This window comes from Anguilla rostrata, chromosome 16 (assembly GCF_018555375.3).
Source record: "Anguilla rostrata isolate EN2019 chromosome 16, ASM1855537v3, whole genome shotgun sequence".
NCBI lineage: Eukaryota > Metazoa > Chordata > Actinopteri > Anguilliformes > Anguillidae > Anguilla > Anguilla rostrata.
In genome coordinates this window covers 727,520-747,773 of record NC_057948.1, presented here as the reverse complement: position 1 = coordinate 747,773, position 20,254 = coordinate 727,520, and the positions used below count along the sequence as shown (strand labels likewise).

Below are 20,254 nucleotides of genomic sequence, written 5' to 3'. Positions count from 1 at the left end.
GCAGATGGCATTTTAATTTACTTACAAGACCCCTTACATTCAATTCCAACACTTTTTACAATACTTGACCAGTTCGGCGATCTATCTGGTTACAAAATCAACCGGTCCAAGATCGAGATCATGCAAATTTCCAAAGTTAATTCTGATTCTTTAAAAGGCAAGTTCAATTTGAAATGGTCTCCAGACTATATGAAGTACTTGGGTATATACATTCCCAGTAATACAGAAGATGCTTATCAACTTAACTATCCCCCAATAATTGATAAAGTTACAAGTGTTAGGATACAGAAAGTTTGTGCTGTAGGAGACAGACAGATTTGTGTATTCCAAAACCTCACGTGCATGTGAGAGTCCGCCATTGTTTTACAAAGACAACCAATAAGACACAGTGGTAGAAATTGCAGCCTATAGGGCAACTCTGTATAACAAACAACCAATCAGAGTTCATGCTGTATTCTGCGCACAAATTTGAATATATGTAAATGTAACTGTATAAACTCCACAAACTCTAACAGTTGAATTGAACATTTTTGTGTGAATCCCTGTTGCTGGCTTTCTGTATAATAAATGCTTCCTGATTTTTAAACACTAACTTCGGATCTGCTTCTACCTGGAACGACGGTCACTATTGTTCTTGGCAACATTTCTGGTTACCAACAATTTGGCGCTGCGAGCAGGGTGGATTCGTCTTCCAGAACTTCGTTGTTTTCCTGACCAAAAAAGTGAGTAAACGGGTTTTACTACCATTGGCTTGGCGAATTGGACGGCAAAACTGCGGAAGTCTGGAACGCTCCACCTAGTGGTACGATAACGTATATCTTGACCGGTGTAGAAGCGATCAGTTGTTTGTGCTTAAAAACTGTGTCTTTTGGTATAACGTCTGTGTAACGTTACACGATTGTTTGTTATAAATATCAGTGCTGATGATGTGTTACCAGTGCTGCTGACTGTGATATAGGCCTGTGTATTAAGCCTATTGTGACCGGGTGTTTGTGAGTCACCCCTGCCTATGGAAAGTGTGAATCCAGGCTAAATTCTACACGTGGTTGCGTGGCCGTGGTAAGCGAGTGTGTCGCCCACAGCACAGAAGTGATTAATTTTCACTACTGGGTATTAGGTCGAAGATACCTAAGAAGCGCAAAGCCGCATCTTTGTTTGTTCGTTTAAGGGAGAGTCAGTCAGTGACGCCCCGGGCCCAGGGTTGAGAGACGGAGTTTCTTTCACGTGGGTAGTCTGTCTCTGTTTCAGGTCGTGAGAGAGCGTGTGTGTCGCACTCCCGACAAGTTTTGTGGACATTATTGAATTTTACGTTTAATATTGGCCTCTTAGTCTTTATTGTTTCGTGTTGGTTGTCTTTAGTAACCTATTAGCCAGTAACGTGCGTTTATACAGAGAGACGTAACTTATTACCAACAAAGTATAATTCGCGAGCAAAAATGGCCCCAAACAAGGAGAATGCAAACGGGAGTATAACCACATATCTGCAGCAAAAGTATGTAAAGCAAGCAAAGGCGATGAGTAAAAATGGCTGGGACCCCGAAGGATCCACGCCGGATTCCTTGGTGGGGGAAACAAAAAAAGAATAGGACGGCTTACGGTACCATTGTATTAATTACGGAGCATATGAGGCTCATAGAGAAGTGTGACGAAATGTATAATCGGCTACAAGCACAAGATACGAAATTAGCTGGTCTGCGTAAGAAGATAGAATCTCTTGAGAACAAAGGCAACAGCTCTGACCAGAGCACAGCGCTTGCGTGCATTCCGACTGAAATAAAAGGTGTTCCATCTTTGTACCCAGATTTAAATTGTCACACTATAACTGACCCACTGTATTTTGAAAAGGAGAATAAAACGGTGCCCATGGCACCTATGGTTACTAAAATTCGCGGTAGAGGAAATGAACAACGACTGCATGTTGATCACGTTCCTTTAAGCCTGATCGAAATGAGAGCTTTATTAAAGGATTTGCCGAATCTTAATGCGCAAGACGACAATTTACCGTTTTGGCGACAACTAAATGAGCTACAGCGTAGCATGTCTCTACACCCTCTAGACATGTTTTCAGTTGTGCGTGCAAAATGTCCAGTTTCAAGCTGGAACAAAATTGAACCAGCTGATCTCCGACAGGAACCATGGGCATCTGGCCCCTGGGCGAATCATAATGAATTACAAAACGCGATTACCGGTTTCTGCGAGGCTGTAAAGACTGCTTTAGGTAAAGGTGCGCCAAAATGGCATTGTTTCACGGCAGTAGTACAAAATAGCTTGCCCTTTGCTGAATACGCGATCGGAAGTATGAAGCATTTGAAACGCATTGTGGCTTCCCTAATCCAAATAGAGACATGGCTGTTTTTACGCAACAATTACTGGCAGAGGCTGCCCCGCATATTCAGAAGGTACTAGCAATCGGCATACACCCGGGTAATACGTTTAGTGACATTGTTTCGTGGGCTCGCGCGATAGAGAGGAACAATCATCGGAAGAATGATAATTGTGGAGAAACGGGCCATAGCACGGATCGATGCAAAGGGAGGGACTATAGGAGAAGTAGGCGTAACACCCCCCCAAACAAAGAAGCAGATAAATGCTTTCGATGTGGAGAACAGGGACATCGAGCGCCACAATGTTTAGCTGCCCTACCTAAGGCGCACGCCTCCAGTGGAGAATACGCAACCTCAGACAAAGAAGCTGGGCCTATCGCGCACTGCTCCAATGACGATTACGCGCATTTGAACCGAGAACAACTTGTCGCCATGTTAAACAGTTTGAAAGCATAGGAATTACCGGCCTCCTTTTCAGTCAGTAGTATAGAAACTCAGGCTCATTGCAGACCGTATCTTAGTGCGTGGGTAGGAGGCCGGCCATGCGATATGCTAATTGATACTGGCGCTTCTGTTTCTATCACTGACCTACCGCTCCCTTGTACAAAGCATTCCATTGATCTTGCTGGCATTGGGGGTAATTCTGTCCGCGCATATAAATCCTTTCCAGTACTTGTGGAATCCAATAATGCTTATTGGACACAATCATTTTTCATTTGTAGGACTGCAGAAGGTACCATCCTCGGTTCTGACGGCATGAGATTACTGAAAGCTACTGTTGCATACTCGCCTATGGCTTTGTCAGTTTGTGACGCTTCTCATAAACGCAAGACATTGCCATTAGCTGCTCTTTCCCATACTGCTATAGCATCTGTTGCAACACCTATTGTCCATTCCTGGGATTTGACTAACAAGTTCCAAGCTTTATGTGCAACATTCCCTGCATGCTGGTCTGTGCACAAACTGGATTGTGGAGCTGCACCATTACCACCACTTGAGGTAACAGGGACTATGCCCTCACCTGTGAAACAATACCCAATTAAACCAGAAGCTGCTCAAGCAGTTGGCTCAATCATTCAGTCCTTGCTTTCACAGGAGGTCATTGAGCCATGTGTCTCACCCTGTAATTCTCCTGTCTGGCCTGTGCAAAAACCAGATGGCTCATGGCGCCTGACAATTGATTACAGAACGGTTAATGCTGCTGCAGACAAACTTGCTCCAATTGTTTCTGACCCAAACACGCTGCTTGCTGATATCAAACCTAGTCACTGTATATTTTCTGTGATAGACATTGCCAATGGATTCTGGGCCCTGCCTGTTGCTGAAAACTCAAGAGCTTGGTTTGCCTTCACACACCAGAACACGCAATACACATGGAAACGCATGCCTCAGGGCTTTCATAACAGCCCTACGCTTTTCCATCGCGCAATGGCCAAGATTCTAGCAACAGTTTCATGGTCTCAGTATGAAGGAACACAGTGCCTCCAATATGTTGATGATATTCTCTTGGCTTCTTCTGACCCTGTCTCTCATTTCCAGGCTCTGGAAGCTTTACTCAAAGCTTTGGAAAAATACAATATGAAAGCAAGTCCAAAGAAGGCCCAAATCGCACAAGACGCTGTCCAGTATTTGGGCTTTACCATATCCCAGGGCTCGAAGCAACTCACTGTTGACCGGAGAACTGCTATTGCCACTGCTCCGCGTCCCCGCACTGTCCGTGATGTTCGTAAGATTCTGGGACTTTTTAACTTCTGCAGGAACCACATACCTGACTTTTCTGTTATTGCAACACCAATCAATGCTCTTTTGAAGGGCTCCCATCGCCCATTGGAGACCGTTGATTGGACAACCGAGTGTGAAGATGCATTCAGCACTCTCAAATCTGCTCTCACTTCTGCCCCTGCTTTAGGTTTCCCTTGTTCTGACCTCCCGTTCTTTCTATGGTCAGCTGTGAAACAAGGCCACATGACAGCCGTTCTTACTCAGCCCCATGGAGGCATACAACGCCCCGTTGCTTACTATTCTTCTCGCCTGGATTCTGTCGCTTCTGGTCTTTCCCCTTGCTTACAGGAAGTGCAGGCTGCCGCCACAGCAGTAACGGTCTCCGCTGCACTAGTCTCAGGAGCTCCACTCTCTGTCAATGTCTCTCATGCTGTGCATAACATACTAACCCAAGGCCGTTTCTCTCGTGTTTCAGCAGCCAGGTGGACTAGATGGGAAGCCATCTTGTTAGCTCCGCTTATCACACTCATCCACTCCCCAGCTGTGAACCCAGCCACTCTCTTACCTGTCGAGGGAGACGGGGAGCCACATGAGTGCCCATTGTCTCCAGATCACCCATCCAATTCAGACATCTCTGAAACACCTCTTTCTGACAATGATTTCTCACTTTTTGTTGATGGATCTCGTTTTTACAATGGGGCCCACCCAGTTACAGGATATGCAGTTGTTGACATTGCTGGTCAGGTAATGGCATCAGGCCGCCTTCCAAGTTCAGATTCAGCACAGGTGGCTGAACTTGTTGCCCTCACTCATGCCTGTGAGTTGGGTTCTGGGAAACGACTTACTATATACACTGATTCCAGGTATGCATTTGGTGTTGTCCATGACTTTATGGTTAACTGGTCATCTCGGGGTTTCCTGACTTCATCAGGTACCCCGATAAAAATGGGGGGTTGTTCAGAATCTCATAACTGCCTCTAAACTACCAAACAAACTAGCAGTTGTAAAAGTGAAAGCGCACACTAAAGGACAAGATGCAATCAGCTTGGGTAACCACTGGGCAGATGAAGCTGCCAAAGCAGCAGCTTTAAATGACTCCCTGCCTACTTACAAAATTGCAGCTATTGACATGTCGGGTCCAACTAACATTGACATAGCTAAACTACAGGATGCCTGTACAAGAGCTGAAAATGGACGTGGATTGAAAATGCATGCACTCTTAATGATGACAACATTTGGCACACACAGGACGGGAAAGTTGTTGCCCCTCAGAGCATCCTTTCATTGCTTTGTGAAGTATACCATGGCATTGCACACAATGGAGAAAGAACAATGCGGCACAACATGTCACTTCATTGGTGGTCTCCCAAAATGACCAAGGTAATGAAAGATTTCGTTAGGCGTTGCATCATTTGTGCAAAAAGCAATCAAGGTCCAAAAATAAAAGTAATGATGAAACACCAGCCACGGCCTACTGGACCCTTTCAGCAAATCCAGATGGATTTCATTGGCCCTCTTCCAAAGAGCCATGGAAAAGAACACTGTCTCGTTCTCATAGACCACTTCACACGCTGGGTAGAAGTTTACCCTGTAGCCTGTGCAAATGCCGCAACCACGGCAAAATAATGCATCTGAATTCTGCCCACGCTGGGGCCTTCCCTGCTACATAGACTCAGACCAAGGGACCCACTTCACCGGTAAAGTAATGAAACAGGTATGTTCGTACCTGGGAATCAAACAAAAATTCCACTGCCCTTACCATCCTCAAAGTTCAGGTCTGGTCGAAAGAACAAATCGAACACTGAAAGAAAAGCTGACCAAGGTGTTGCTGTCGAAGGGGGAAGCTGGGTCCAAGGCCTCCCAGCTGCACTCATGGCGATGAGAGCAACCCCTAATGCAGTAACTGAACTGTCTCCCTACGAACTAGTGACTGGCAGAGCCATGTCACTAGCCCTGGCCTTTGTAAGGGGTCAGAAGACTCTCTTATAGTGGGAGATGCATTGCTGAAGTATTGCCAAAACTTGAATGAAGCGGTGAAAAACCTAACCTCCCAGGCTTTGTCATTACAGACTCTGAAAGATAAACAAAAGGAGGGGGGGCAAGAATCGCAGACATATGAACCTGGACAATGGGTTATGATAAGAGCCCCTCATCCTAGATCTTTCCAACCTCGATGGCAAGGACCACACCAGGTCTTACTAACCTCTGAGACTGCTCTTCGAGTTACAGGCATCCCGGTCTGGATCCACCAATCCCGGACCAAACCATGCCCATCACCCGAAGACCTCAAAAAGCCTGAAGAACTCCCTGCCACGGACGACTGCAGCCTTCACGAATCAGGTGCAAACGTTCCAATTTTTTCACATACTCAACCAAATTGAGCATTCAAGTTATGCTCCCATCCAACATGCTGAATTCATTTGTAATTATAATCACAGTTTTGAGCCATGGTGGAGTAAGTGCTGTGGACAATAACATTTACATGCAATTAGTTCACATGACAGCCAAACATGCAAATAAGACTGGCTGCTATGTCTGTGGATTAATACCACATTCTGTCGCACTTGGTGTTCCAATGATGTCCGTACCTATCGCCTCCAAGTATAACACTGCAGATAGCGATAGCAAAAGTGAACTTGTTACCAGACCTAAACATATATGTGATCCTGAACCCATTAACATTGCTCTGTCTCTTGGCCCATATCTGTGGTGCCTCAAACAAAATGGCTCTATTTATGTTGGAGAGACCCTGGACTGCAATACGGTTATTAACTACCATGATAAACCTGTACAAAACCACACAGCTATGGGAGTCTATTGGGTTTGTGGGAACAATGCCTATTCTGAGTTGCCTAATTCATGGTCTGGTATCTGCGCCTTAGGACATTTGGTCCCGGCCATGAGAATTACATCTATTCTACCGGACCGAGCCAGATATGAAAGATCAACTGACGTCTTTGGAACTCACCATCAGTCTGTTTGGAACAGAGCACTTGGTGCTCTCATTCCTACTTATGGGGTTATGTCCGCTCTAGATCAAATTGGCGACCTCTCCAAAGAGGTAGAGCTTTTGGCCAATAGCACGGCATTAGGTCTAGGCAAAATTTCAGAGGAATTGACAGCTGTCAGAGTGATGGCTCTACAGAACAGAGCTGCATTAGATTATATCCTCTCAGCTCAGGGTGGGACATGTAAAATAATTGGCATCGAATGCTGTTCCTATATTCCCGATAATCAGGATGACCTGAAACGTGTGATCTCAAAAATCAATAATGTTTCCCGGTCCGCACATGAAATATCACCTACAACACCTGGTTTTCTTGAATGGTTATCGAGCTATTTGGGTGACCTTGGCAAAATTGTAGTTGAATACATTTTTCTGATTATACTGGGATTAACTGTACTGGCATTGATAATTAAAGGTGTGAAATTAATTTTCGTACAGTTAATCTGTGGTAAAACTAATGAGCAAACCACACAAGTTGTTCACTATACAAAGACTCCGACAGCATACATAATATAGAACCAAGTTGTAATAACTTGGGAGTACTTGATAATGCCCTCACATGGTATTCTGTTTTCTTCCTCATATGCCGGAGAGGACACTCCCATGACACCATACCGGCGCCGAGGACACCACCCCTCCAAGACCATGTTGCTGCAAACCAGGAGTAAATTGCAAGAAATCCCACCAAGCCTTGAATCGAGCCTTCCCTACCAAACCAATGTCACTATCCATCCAGCCAGCAACAGAAGGACTTTTTTCTTTACAAGTTATGTTCTTGGAGTACATCTCGTTCGCCCGTAAGGGGGACGTGAGGGAATTTTGCCTGAAGTTTTCCTAACACAGGTTTTTGACAGGTTTTCGCCCTCACCCTGAACAATGACTAAATAAATGTAACTGTAAAATTGACTTAACCATGAGATTCATGTTGTGTCAAAAGGAGGGACTGTTAGGATACAGAAAGTTTGTGCTGTAGGAGACAGACAGATTTGTGTATTCCAAAACCTCACGTGCATGTGAGAGTCCGCCATTGTTTTACAAAGACAACCAATAAGACACAGTGGTAGAAATTGCAGCCTATAGGGCAACTCTGTATAACAAACAACCAATCAGAGTTCATGCTGTATTCTGCGCACAAATTTGAATATATGTAAATGTAACTGTATAAACTCCACAAACTCTAACAGTTGAATGGAACATTTTTGTGTGAATCCCTGTTGCTGGCTTTCTGTATAATAAATGCTTCCTGATTTTTAAACACTAACTTCGGATCTGCTTCTACCTGGAACGATGGTCACTATTGTTCTTGGCAACATTTCTGGTTACCAACAATATGTAAAACAGTGGCTGTGACAAAGGGTGCGGTGGCGTAAGTGTAAACGCATCAGAAACGCAGGTGACATATGGCCAGTGTATGTACTCACGGATTTGACGGCCATCCAACGAGCCTTGATTGACAAAAAAATCAGCAAGCCCGTAGAATTAGAGCTCCCTAGGTCGCAACTTGTGTACCCTTCTGTCCTGCTCCATTGTCTGTTTTTTTGTGGAGATGCACTTTTAGTGTCTGTAAGGTTTATAAGGCATTTTGATAGGCTTATCTACAGGTAGGAATCCTCTTTGCTGTTTTGCTAAGCTAGAACCGGAAAACTTGATAGTGGAGAATAGGAGGAGACGCCTATGTCCCAGCAGGCTTTGCATATGAGAAAATAACAACAGTGTGACAGAAATTAGGAGAAATGATGCAATTGCGTAGTTGAAACAATATGTTTTTAGCAGAATGGGAATGTAGGTGAAAGTTGACATGATCACAGACTATAGTGCAAAGTAAATGAAGTGACCGTGAGCGAGCTTAGTTTCTTTATCGAACGGTATATATAACAGTCGGTATAAGGCATTAGTTGTTAAAGTGGAGGGTTAAGTTATGTGTGAAATCTATTGCACTGGTGTGCTTTTCTCATGTTCAGTACTAGTAGTTATACTTATGAGTAAGTCATGATTTTAAATGTAATGTTTTAATGGGGAGTTGCAAAACGTTCATACGTAGTAATTGTTTGTATGTGGCTAGATAGAGAACAGGGCGAGGTAACATGTGGAAACGTGATGTTTGCTGATAAGAAGGTTTTGTACGGTAGCCAAGTGAAGAAATATAGTTAGTAGAAATGACACAGTGGTGAACTGGTGTACCTTTTTAATAAAAGGAATACATTTGCCGTCATGAAATGCATATGGGTGGCCGTGAGTGAGTTTTGGTAAAGCAAATATAAGCGTAAGAAAACATTAGTGTAAAAGAGGAAATCATCTGCCTGATGGCGAGGCAGGATTCAATTCTTCAACCAGAGGTTTACTAGTCTGTGACTTTGTTAGTGCAGCCCCATGACATAGCTATGCAATACGTGAAATATCATAAGCAAATCTGTCTGTGGTTTTAAAGACAGGCCAGTAAGCACAGAAGAGCTCCCGTTGAATCAACATGGCTTTGCAATATTGTAGCCCGTTAATAACTGAACGTGCAGACGGTACGTCATAATGCAGTGTATACGTTCGGTGAACGGCGGGTAATTATGGTGCAAAAGCAATAATTGAGAAGTAGTAGACAATTATTAGTGAGGGTAAAAGCAGGTTAAAGAAACGTGTTCCTAGCTGGGCTTGAACCTACAACCCCATGTTCCCAAGACTGTAACCTTGCCCACTAGGCCACAGGCAGACTAGCTGTTTAATCTGGAAATGTTTCAGAGTAAAAAGATATATGGGTATTTTGCGTGTGTATGCAAGTTTTTGATTGGGTCGTGTAGGTGAAGATTTGGCTGGTGTCGGTAAAATGTCCAATGGGGAGACATTTTGTTTGTGGGATAGGCGGCAGGAAAAATAAGAATGAGAAGAAGAATGAGAAGAAGAAGAAGAAGAAGAAAACGCTAAATCCCCTTAGTTTGGGGCTTTATTGTGTGGACATGTGAAGTTGTTTATGAATTATGTCTGTTGAAATGGGGTGAGAATGTACAGAATTTTAGGCCTGAGTGTCCGTGGCTTTGTGGTTATTTCTGTGGGGAACCCTGAAAAGTGCTGTATAGGTATGGGGCATGCCCCCGCCAAGGCGTAACTTGGCGGGATGGCATACCTGCCATCCCAATACATTGTGTGTGCATAGTGTGTACATGATGTGTGTGTGTAGTGTGTACATGGTGAGTGTATAGTGTGTGCATGATGTGTGTGCATTGTGTATGTGTAGTGTATACATGGTGTATGTGTGTGTGTATAGTGTGTACATGGTGTGTGTGCATGGTGTATGTGTAGTATATACATGGTGTGTGTGTGCATTGTGTGTACATGGCGTGTGTAGTGTGTATTGTGTGTACATGGTGTATGTGTAGTGTATACATGGTATGTGTGTATAGTGTGTGTAGTGTATACATGGTAAATGGACTGCATTTATACAGCTTTTATCCAAAGCGCTTTACAATTGATGATGCCTCTCATTCACCCTTTCACACACACACACACCAACGGTGAAAGGCTGCCATGCAAGGTGCCAATCAGGTCATTGGGAGCAATTAGGGGTTAGTTGTCTTGCTCAGGGGCACCTCGACACGCCCAGGGCGGGGGATGGAACCGGAACCCTACCAAGTGAAAGACTGCATTTATTAGCTTGTTGCCAAAGGCTTTCATTGTGTTCATTGAGAGCTAGAGTTAGGGGTTAGTTGTCTTGCTCAAGGCATTGGAAAACGCCCAGGGGGGGTGTTGAACCGGCAACCCTCCAACTGCCACACAACTGATCTTACCTCCTGAGCTATGTTGCCCCATGGTGTGTGTGTGTGTATAGTGTAGGAACTAGAGTAGGAACAGGGGATTATTCAGATTGTCTTGTATAAGCTTTGAAAAGTAAATAGACCTTGCATTGGAGAGGGGAATGCTTATAGGCACCAAGACTCTCTTTCCAGGCCAGGTGATATACCTGCACTTTAGTGGAATGCCACTTGCATTCCAGTTGGCAAGACTTCTGTTTAAGAGCCCGTGTATGGTCAGTATACCAAGGTGCAAGTCTCTTCTCAATAACTTTTTTACTTTTCAATGGAGCAACTATATCAAGGGTTTTACGTAATGCAATAGCCAATCCCTCTGCTAGAGTATCAATAAACATGGAGGAAGCTGAAACATCTAAATCAAATTATTCCGGAATTGTATCAATAAAGTTTCTAGCAGTGGTAGTAGTAATGGTGAGCCCTGTGTACATCTTAGGTTCAGATGTTATGGGGTTAAAGGTTTATTAATAACACTTCAAAGGAATCAAATTGATAATCTGGGTTGGGAATTTCATGAATAAGGGCATTGTAAATAGAGGCAACACCACCATCTCTTCGACAGAGACAGGGGATTTGACTATATATGAAACCAGGCAGAGAGGACTCACGGAAAAGTTCTCATCCACTTTCAGTCATGTTTCAGTGAGACATAATGACATTAAGACAATAATCAGTGATTGGTTCATTCACAAGAGCTGTCTTAGAATGAAGGGCTCATATGTTTAGTAATCCAAGTTTCAAAATATTATTATTTCTGGAATTAATAACCATAAGTTTTTTCTAAATATATCTAATTTTTATGGCAAACTTCATGAATTTTAGAATTTATTATTTTTTTTGAATATGAGGGACATACGCATTCTCAATAAGGTAAAGTTTATTCTGCAGTTTTTGGGGAGCTAGCGGACATCTGCGATGGGCAGAATGTCTGAGACCAGGCCTTGGCTGTGAATAATCCATTTAGAGAATTCAAACTAGAGGCTATGTTTCTATATAGAACATTGGTACCCTCACAGGATGGGTGAATGCCATCTCTGCTCAAAAGACCGGACTTGCCCAAAAACTCCGCCACTTATCTATAAAACCCATGTTGTTTGATGCACACCACTCGGCTAACTAACAATTTAATGACAATAATCTGCTATATATTTTGTTGCTGCACTACAATATGTGTTTGGTGTGCACATGGTGTGTGTTAGTGTGTGTACATAGTGTGAATATGGTGTGTGTATCTTGTACATGGTGTTTGTGGATGTGTCATGTACATGGTGTGTGTAAGACAGTGTGATTTCAGGGTTAATAACAGATAATTTATACTCCCACTTCTGCACTTTGGGACAACAAGCATAAACACAAGGTTCAGCAAGGTTGAACACAATTGGTTGAAAGTGACCTATTGAATGACCCTACTCAATAAGGTCATTCTTTGTGAGTCCTGAAACACAATTGTCATTATAAGATGGTTGTTATTAATAGTAACATTGATTATATATTATTTTCTAAATTTAGCAACCCCCTTTGTCAAGTGACTTACAGGATGGAACAGAAGCTAAGTGTAATAAATAAAAAGGCAATGAATATGGCTTAAAAAAAAAAAAGGTCAGATCAGCTGAAAATATTTTAAAAAAACAAAAACATTTCAGTTCCCATGCTCCTTTCCATGCTTTCGCAACACCAATATAAATTTTGTCATGGCAAAAAAGCATGGTATTATAAGCATTTCAATAGTATTCTCTCTCTCTCTCTCTCGCGATCTCTCTCGATCTCTCTCTTTTTTCCCTCTCTCTTTCTCTCTCTCTCTCACACTCACATACAGACGGACAGACCTGCTGAATGTACATTTTCCCATTTTGCACTGTACCCACTTGAGAATTCAAATCAATGTGAGAGGTAGTGTGATCTACAGCACATCTATTTATAGGCTGAACCACACTCATGAAGACAATGAGGGGTGATACACGTGTTCAGCTGTAGAATCGCCCATTGATCCTTCTGCATTCATACAACTTTATTCTTGTTCTCCATTTGGTTTTTTCTTACCATGAAGCCATCTGGCATCCTTTTGGATCTATGGAAAACGTATTGGCCACAGTCTCTCTGCCGGCAACCTCTTATTCAACAACAGTGTCTAATCATGTGAATAAAGGCATCTTTGGATCAATGGGAAACCTCTGCACAAGCAAACAGTTGATTTATCTGGCAGCGGAGAGGCAGAAAGAAAGAACTGCAAATCCCTGAGGGTGCGGACCAAGGGTTTGTCTTCAGCCTGCTTGCTGCTATATTGATTCAAACAGACCCACAAAAAACAATGCAACACTTGACTACCTTCCAAATGGCCTGTAATTTGGCAAGCATAATTACATCTATATGCAATCTGTGAAGGCAGTACAAATTATCTCAGGGTGGAATTACTGCCCATTAACTGTTTTCTTAATGGTGGTGGCACCTACCCTAACACATCACGTTATGTAGATTTAAATCTTTAAAATTCTTTCTTTTCATATACATTGACCTCTACATTCATATTGTGCCATTTTGCTATGGGTGATAAACTCTCTTACGAGCTATGCACTGACTTCTCAATGCACAATGAAAATGGTGTACATGCCAGCCAGGGAGTCAGTGATTGCACATGTAAACCAGGGAGTCAGTGATTGCCCATGTAACCCAGTGAGTCTGTGATTGCCCATGTAACCCAGGGAGTCAGTGATTGCCCATGTAACCCAGGGAGTCAGTGATTGCCCATGTAACACAGGGAGTCAGTGATAACACATGTAACCCAGGGAGTCAGTGATTATACATGTAAGATGTCTTATGTTCTAGATGGGCTGGATGACCTGTTCTCCTCATTATTTATTCTTATGTTCTTATGTTCTAGATGGGCCGAATGACCTGTTCTCCTCATTGTGCATTCTTATGTTTTTATGTTCTAGATGGGCCAAATGACCTGTTCTCCTCATTATTTATTCTTATGTTATAGATGGGCTGAATGGCCTGTTCTCCTCATTGTTTATTCTTATGCTCTTATGTTCTAGATGGGTTGAATGGCCTGTTTTCTTCATTATTTATTCTTATGTTCTTATGTTCTAGATGGGCTGAATGGCCTGTTCTCCTCATTATTTATTCTTATGTTCTAGATGGGCTGAATGGCCTGTTCTCCTCATTATTTATTCGTATGTTCTTATGTTCTAGATGGGCTGGATGGCCTGTTCTCCTCATTATGTTTTCTTATGCTCTTATGTTCTAGATGAGCTGAATGGCCTGTTCTCCTCATTATTTATTCTTATGCTCTTATGATCTAGATGGCCTGGATGGCTTTTCGGTTTTTCCTGCCATTGTAAGAGTGAGTGTTTTCCTCCCAAATTGGGATGCTTTGGATTTTGCATTTCACTGGATTGTTATGGGTTCAGATTTTTATTGGTCTTGCCTCTGTAAAAAGGGAAACAAGTTGAACTTAATTACATTCAGGCCAAAAGGCATGAGTAGGGAATCGCAACAGCCTATAGTCTGGAGTCTGAAGGATTAAACTAACATAAGGACAGTTGACATGTAATCTGTGACCTAAATGTTGAGCATCAGAGTGGAGTGATTCTCATTCCTGTTCCCTCAGTCCTCCATGTCTGTAACACAAAGGGGAGGGGCTTATTGATCAAGAGGCGGGATTTACACTGACACTAAGCAGCTCCATTGATTGGATCTGATAACCTCCAGGAGCAATGCAGCGGTTGAAGACAGGTCTTGTTTAAATTAACTCATGAAGGGTTAATTAGGAGCTTCTCGGAGCTCAATACATCCGTATTGATCTGCATGTATTTCACTGAAGAGGAAGCCCCGTTCCCACTGCTAGGATTTTGAAGTGCTAAAGGTGCCATGTCTAACATTTAAACATAGATAATAATTTAAAAAAACACCTCCAAAGCTTGCAGAAAGATGTGCAGTAAAAGTATTGCTTTTCCTCACAAAATTTTAAAAATGTATACTACATGGCCAAAAGTATGTGGACACCCATTCTAATTTGTGGGTTTGGTCATTTCAGCCACACCCATTGCTAACAGGTGCATAAAATCAAGCATACAGTCATTCAATCTCCATAGACATGCAATGGGTCGTATTGAAGTGCTCAGTGATTTTCAATGTGACTGTCATAGGATGCCACCTTTTCAGAAATGCAGTTTATAAAATTTCTGACTTACTTGAGCTGCCCTAGTCAACTGTAAGTGCTTTTATTGTGAAATGGAAACGTCTAGGAGCAATAACAGCTCAGCCGTGGAATGGGTAGGCCACACAAGCTCACAGAAAGGGCCTGCCAAATAAAGAAGCATGTAGCTTGTAAAAATCGTCTATCTTTGGTTGCAAAACTCAATACTAAGTGCCCCACGGCCTCTGGAAGCAACATCTGCACAAGAACTGTTTGTCAGGAACTTCACGAAATGGGTTTTCATGGCCGAGCAGCCTCAAAAAAGCCTAAGATCATCTTGTGCAATGCTAAGCATTGGCTGGATTAGTGTGAAGCACACCGCCATTTGACTCTGGGACATTTGAAACACATTCTGTGGAGTGATGAATTGCGCTTCACTATCTGGCAGTCTGACGGACAAATATGTGCGTTTGTTGAATTTCAGGAGAACACTACCTGTCCGAATGCATGTGACAATTGCAACGTTTGAAGTTCCAGTGAAATGAAATCTTAATGCTACAGCATACAGTTACATTCCAGAAAATTATGTGCTTCCAACTTCCATAAAGACAGTAAGAATTACATAAGGTATTTTAGAGTAGATTCATGACTAGCTACAGAGTAGTAGGAGGGATATTACCTGAGCAGTTGAAGTGGAGTCCCACAAGGATCAGTGCTGGGGCCACTGTTCTTCCTCATTTACATCGATGACCTTAATAGGAACGTAGAAAGTATGTTAGTCAAATTAGCAGATGATAGAAAACTGGGAGGCCCAGCTAATAGTTTGGAATCTACTAAAGTAACTCAAGATTAGATTGATTTAAACAAAATCCAGAAGTGGGCAAAAACCTGGCAAATGAAAATTTTATATAGCCAAATGTAAAGTTTTGCATTTAGTAAATAAGGCACGATTACTTTACGGGAGGAACAAAACTGGAATGTGCTCAGTTTGAAAAAGACTTGGGAGTAAAGGTTGATCAAAACCTTTCAGGTTCTAGGCACTGTGCTGTAGCAGTACAATACTATATCGCCAAATTAGCATATAAATCCAAGGAAGTTGTACTTGAAATACATTTGTTTGACCACACTTTTTTTTTTTTTTGTATGATTTTATTTTTGTTTTGTTATAAACACAAAACATGACATCTTATACATTTATCAAATACAAAACATCCTAACATTAATACAAAACATCCATAAAAACCAAACATTACACACTTGGAGTATTGTGTGCAGTTCTGGTGTCCGTTCTACAAGAACGAGATAGAGGCTCTGGGAAACGTTCAAAGAAGGGAAATCAAATTGATTCCTGGTATGAAACACAAAAACTATAAAGAAAGAATTAAGATGCTTAATCTCTTCAAGCTTAGTGAAATGAGACTTAAGGGTGATTTGATTGAGGCTTTGAAATTCATAAAGGATATTAAAAAAGTGAACTTCAAGAGGTTCTTTCGGTTGAGCACTATTAGTAGAACGAGGGAACATACATGGACATTAGTAAAAGGCAAATTCCGTACAGACATTAGAAAGAATTTTTCATGCAGAGAGTAGTCAGTGTGTGTAATAGCCTTCCCAGTCACATAGTAGAGGCAGAAACTCTGGGGATTTTCAAGACCAGGTTTGATACAATGTTAGATACTATCTAGTCTGTAAGTAATCAGAGCACTAGGTACAATTTAGTCAGGGAAATGGCGAGCATTGTTGAGCTGAATGGCCTGTTCTCATGGTTCTGGAATGAGATGTTCAACAAGCACCTATGGGTGTGATGTTCAGGTGTCCACATACATTTGGCCATGTAGTGTAGTCACTTCTCACTAGGTGGTTTTGCTGAACTATGTCATCAGGGCGTGGTCATTCCAGAGGCCTCTAATGGAGGGAGACAGGTAGATAAAACAGGTATTGTGTACTGAAGGAATGCCTAATGGCAAAAAGTGTAAAAGGAAATACAGTGAGCTCCATAATGTTTGGGACAAATACTTTTTTTCTCCCTGATCTGGCTCTGTATTTCACAATTTTGGATTTGCAATCAAAGTACACATTCTGAACTTTTATTTAAGGGTAATTTTATACACTTCTATTTTACCATGTAAAAAATGACAGAACTTTTAAGTTTCAGGGCATCAAAACGTTTGGGACATATTAATGTTATATAATTAAAGTGGTCTTGTTTTCTAATTTGTTATATATCCTTTGCATGCAATGCTTGAAGTCTGTGACCCATATTCATCACCAGGTGCTCAGTATCTTCTCTGGTGATGCTCTACCAGGTCTGCACTGCAGCCATCTTCAGCTTCTGCTTGTTTTTGGGGCTAGTTGCCTTAAGTTTTCTCTTCAGTATATGATACACATGTTCAGATGGGAGGCAATGTAAAAAAAAAAAAAGTTTACACCAAATGTAGTAAAATACTATTTAATAAAAGATGAGAATGTGCACTTTAACCACATGTGAATTGTTCAGTTACAAATCTAAAATTGAGTACAGAGCCAGATCAAAGAAAAATATGTCTTTGTCCCAAACATTATGGAGCTCAATGTACATCTCGTCATATGTGTACATAGAACATAAAACATGTGCAGGTGTGTTACACTGTACATGTGTGTTACGCAGTGCACGTGTGTTACATAGTACATGTGCATTACGCAGTGCACGTGTGTTACACAGTGCATGTTTGTTGTGGAGTGCACATTTTGCCTTACTTCACAGGACATGTGTTATGCAGTGCACGTGTGTTACGCAGTGAATGTTTGTTATGCAGTGCACGTGTGTTACGCAGTACATGTGCATTACACAGTGCACGTGTGTTACGCAGTGCATGTTTGTTATGCAGTGCACGTGTGTTACGCAGTACATGTGCATTACGCAGTGCACGTGTGTTACGCAGTGCATGTTTGTTATGCAGTGCACGTGTGTTACGCAGTACATGTTCATTACGCAGTGCACGTGTGTTACACAGTGCATGTTTGTTGTGGAGTGTACGTTTTGCCTTACTTCGCAGGACATGAAGTGCACGTGCACATACTCCCTTTGTTTTAGGCCGTGCAAATGTCTGATCAAAGTGGGGTGCCCAGCTCGCCCTGTGGGGCACCCCGTTTTCAAATGGCAGACAATCACAGCTAACCTGCCACACCGGCGGCGGAGCACCTCCGCTGAGGCGTCTCCTTCTGATGAGAAACCCAGGAGTGAAGGCCATTACGTGTGTCACCAGCAAAGATTTATACAATTACATGAATTAAGCCAACAGGGCAGTTGAGCCTTTTGAGTTGAGTCTTTAAACTCAAGGCTCTGTTTTTCCCTGCACCGGACCCCGGATCCAAACTAATAGGACTCTTTAAATTACAGGAGTCTGTCTCTCGTTCCATGCCCAATGTTTTTGAATGCATAATGAGTATGGCAGTGAAAGATTAGCTCTAATTAGCTGAATTACACTGTTATTGTCATACAAGGGGTCCTGCTCCTGGCACAAATGTATCAGTCAGACTGGTGGAAGCTCAGCGGAGAATCTGATTGGCTGCCTCAGCGGAGAATCTGATTGGCAGGTGGGAGAATTAGCAGAATTTGCTGCATGCCTCAAAATATCATTGTATGAAGAAATTTATGTTTTATTTCAGAAGTATTATATTGCTCATGTTGTAATTCAGCGGATAATTTAACTGATGCAATTCCCAGCAACTCACAACAGCACCACTGGCAGTCATGTAATTTATGACCTTTCCAGGAAAACCTTTTACAAAAAACCCACAATGATTAAAGGGGCATGTAGATACAGGAACACAATAAGAGGCAATACTTTACATGAATTGCCCTTCATAAGAACAATCTAACTCCTTCAAAAGCTTTACAAAAACATTCCTAAACGTGTATTTAGTAACAACAAATTTATATATGAATTGTGTCACTTGGTATGTTATGGAAATACCTCTTGCTATATCAGTGGTAACACAGCACACCATATATCTATTTGTGGTTATTGAGATAAGCATTTATGAAAGTTTATGTAGTGCTTATGAAGGTGCTACATAGTGCTCATGACAAAACTGCACAGCTGTCCTTAAGGGCCAACCATACCAAGTGTGAGCAAATACGTTTAAGTTACACACATGTACAGGCACCCGTATTAATGATGCAGTAAAGAAAGGCTTTCAGGAGTTTCTGAGCTGACCTTGAAGATCTAAGAGCTCAACATTCTACTAAACATAACTAACAATGCCAGATGTAACTACATAGTCATACAATCTCAAATCAAGCTGGCTTGGGGTGACAAGGAAAGTTTTCAGGTGGAACTGCAGGGCACAGACAGAGGCAAGACAGGCCCCTTTTATTCCCTTGTATTTAATTCAGACTGTGAGTGCAAATGGTTTGACTGCAAAAATGTATCTTTTCCCTTAAACTTCTGATTTAATCAGAAACTGTGCTAAAATTGAAACAATGGCCAGTTAGTCATTATAGAATTATTACCAGAGCATGGCATGCTGGTAAATGTGCTAGTCATGATAGTAAAAGTGTTTGGATCTACAGTAAATGTTCTGGTATCTGTGGTAAATGTGGAAATGTCTGTGGTAAATGTTCTGGCATCTGTGGTAAATGTGCTGCTGTCTGCGGTGAATGTACTGGTGGCTGTGGTCAATGTGCTGGTATCTGTGGTAAATGTGTTGGGATCTGTGGTACGTGTGCTGGTGTCTGTGGTAAATGTGCTGGTATCTGTGGTAAATGTTCTGGTATCTGCGGTAAATGTGCTGCTGTTTGTGGTAAATGTTCTGGTATCTGTGGTAAATGTGCTGGTGTCAGTGGTAAATGAGTTGGTGTCCCTGGTAAATGTGTTGGGATTTTTAGTAAATGTGCTGGTGTCTGTGGCAAATGTGCTGGTGGCTGTGGAAATGTGCTGGTGTCTGTAGTAAATGTGTTGCGATCTGTAGTAAATTTGCTGGTGTCTGTGGTAAATGTGTTGGGATCTGTAGTAAATGTGCTGGTGTCTGTGGTAAATGTGCTGGTATCTGTGGTAAATGTGCTGGTGTCTGGGTAATGTACTGTTCTGTGGTAAATGTGCTGGTTTGTGTAAATGGCTGGTGTCTGTGGTAAATGTTTGGATCTTGGTAAATGTGCTTCTGTGGTAATGTGTAGGTCTGTGGTACATATGTGCTGTCTGTGGTAAATGTGCTGGTGTCTCTGGTAAATGTACTGCTATCTGTGGTAAATGTGTTGCTGTCTGTGGTAAATGTGCTGGTGTCTGTG

The 20,254-nt window shown here is 42.1% G+C and overlaps 1 long non-coding RNA gene across 6 annotated transcripts; it reads left to right on the top strand.

Annotated features, from left to right (window-relative positions):
* Nucleotides 1-271: 271 nt before the first annotated feature.
* Nucleotides 272-8,314, top strand: LOC135242446 (uncharacterized). Of its 6 annotated transcripts, none has more exons than XR_010326330.1 (3): nucleotides 272-722; nucleotides 3,047-5,426; nucleotides 6,116-8,314. It is a non-coding gene; the product is annotated as an uncharacterized LOC135242446 (long non-coding RNA). The 6 variants fall into 6 exon arrangements; XR_010326329.1 differs by lacking the exon at nucleotides 272-722 and adding an exon at nucleotides 809-1,059; XR_010326332.1 differs by lacking the exon at nucleotides 272-722 and having other exon boundaries at nucleotides 2,486-4,046; nucleotides 4,525-5,426.
* Nucleotides 8,315-20,254: the final 11,940 nt, after the last annotated feature.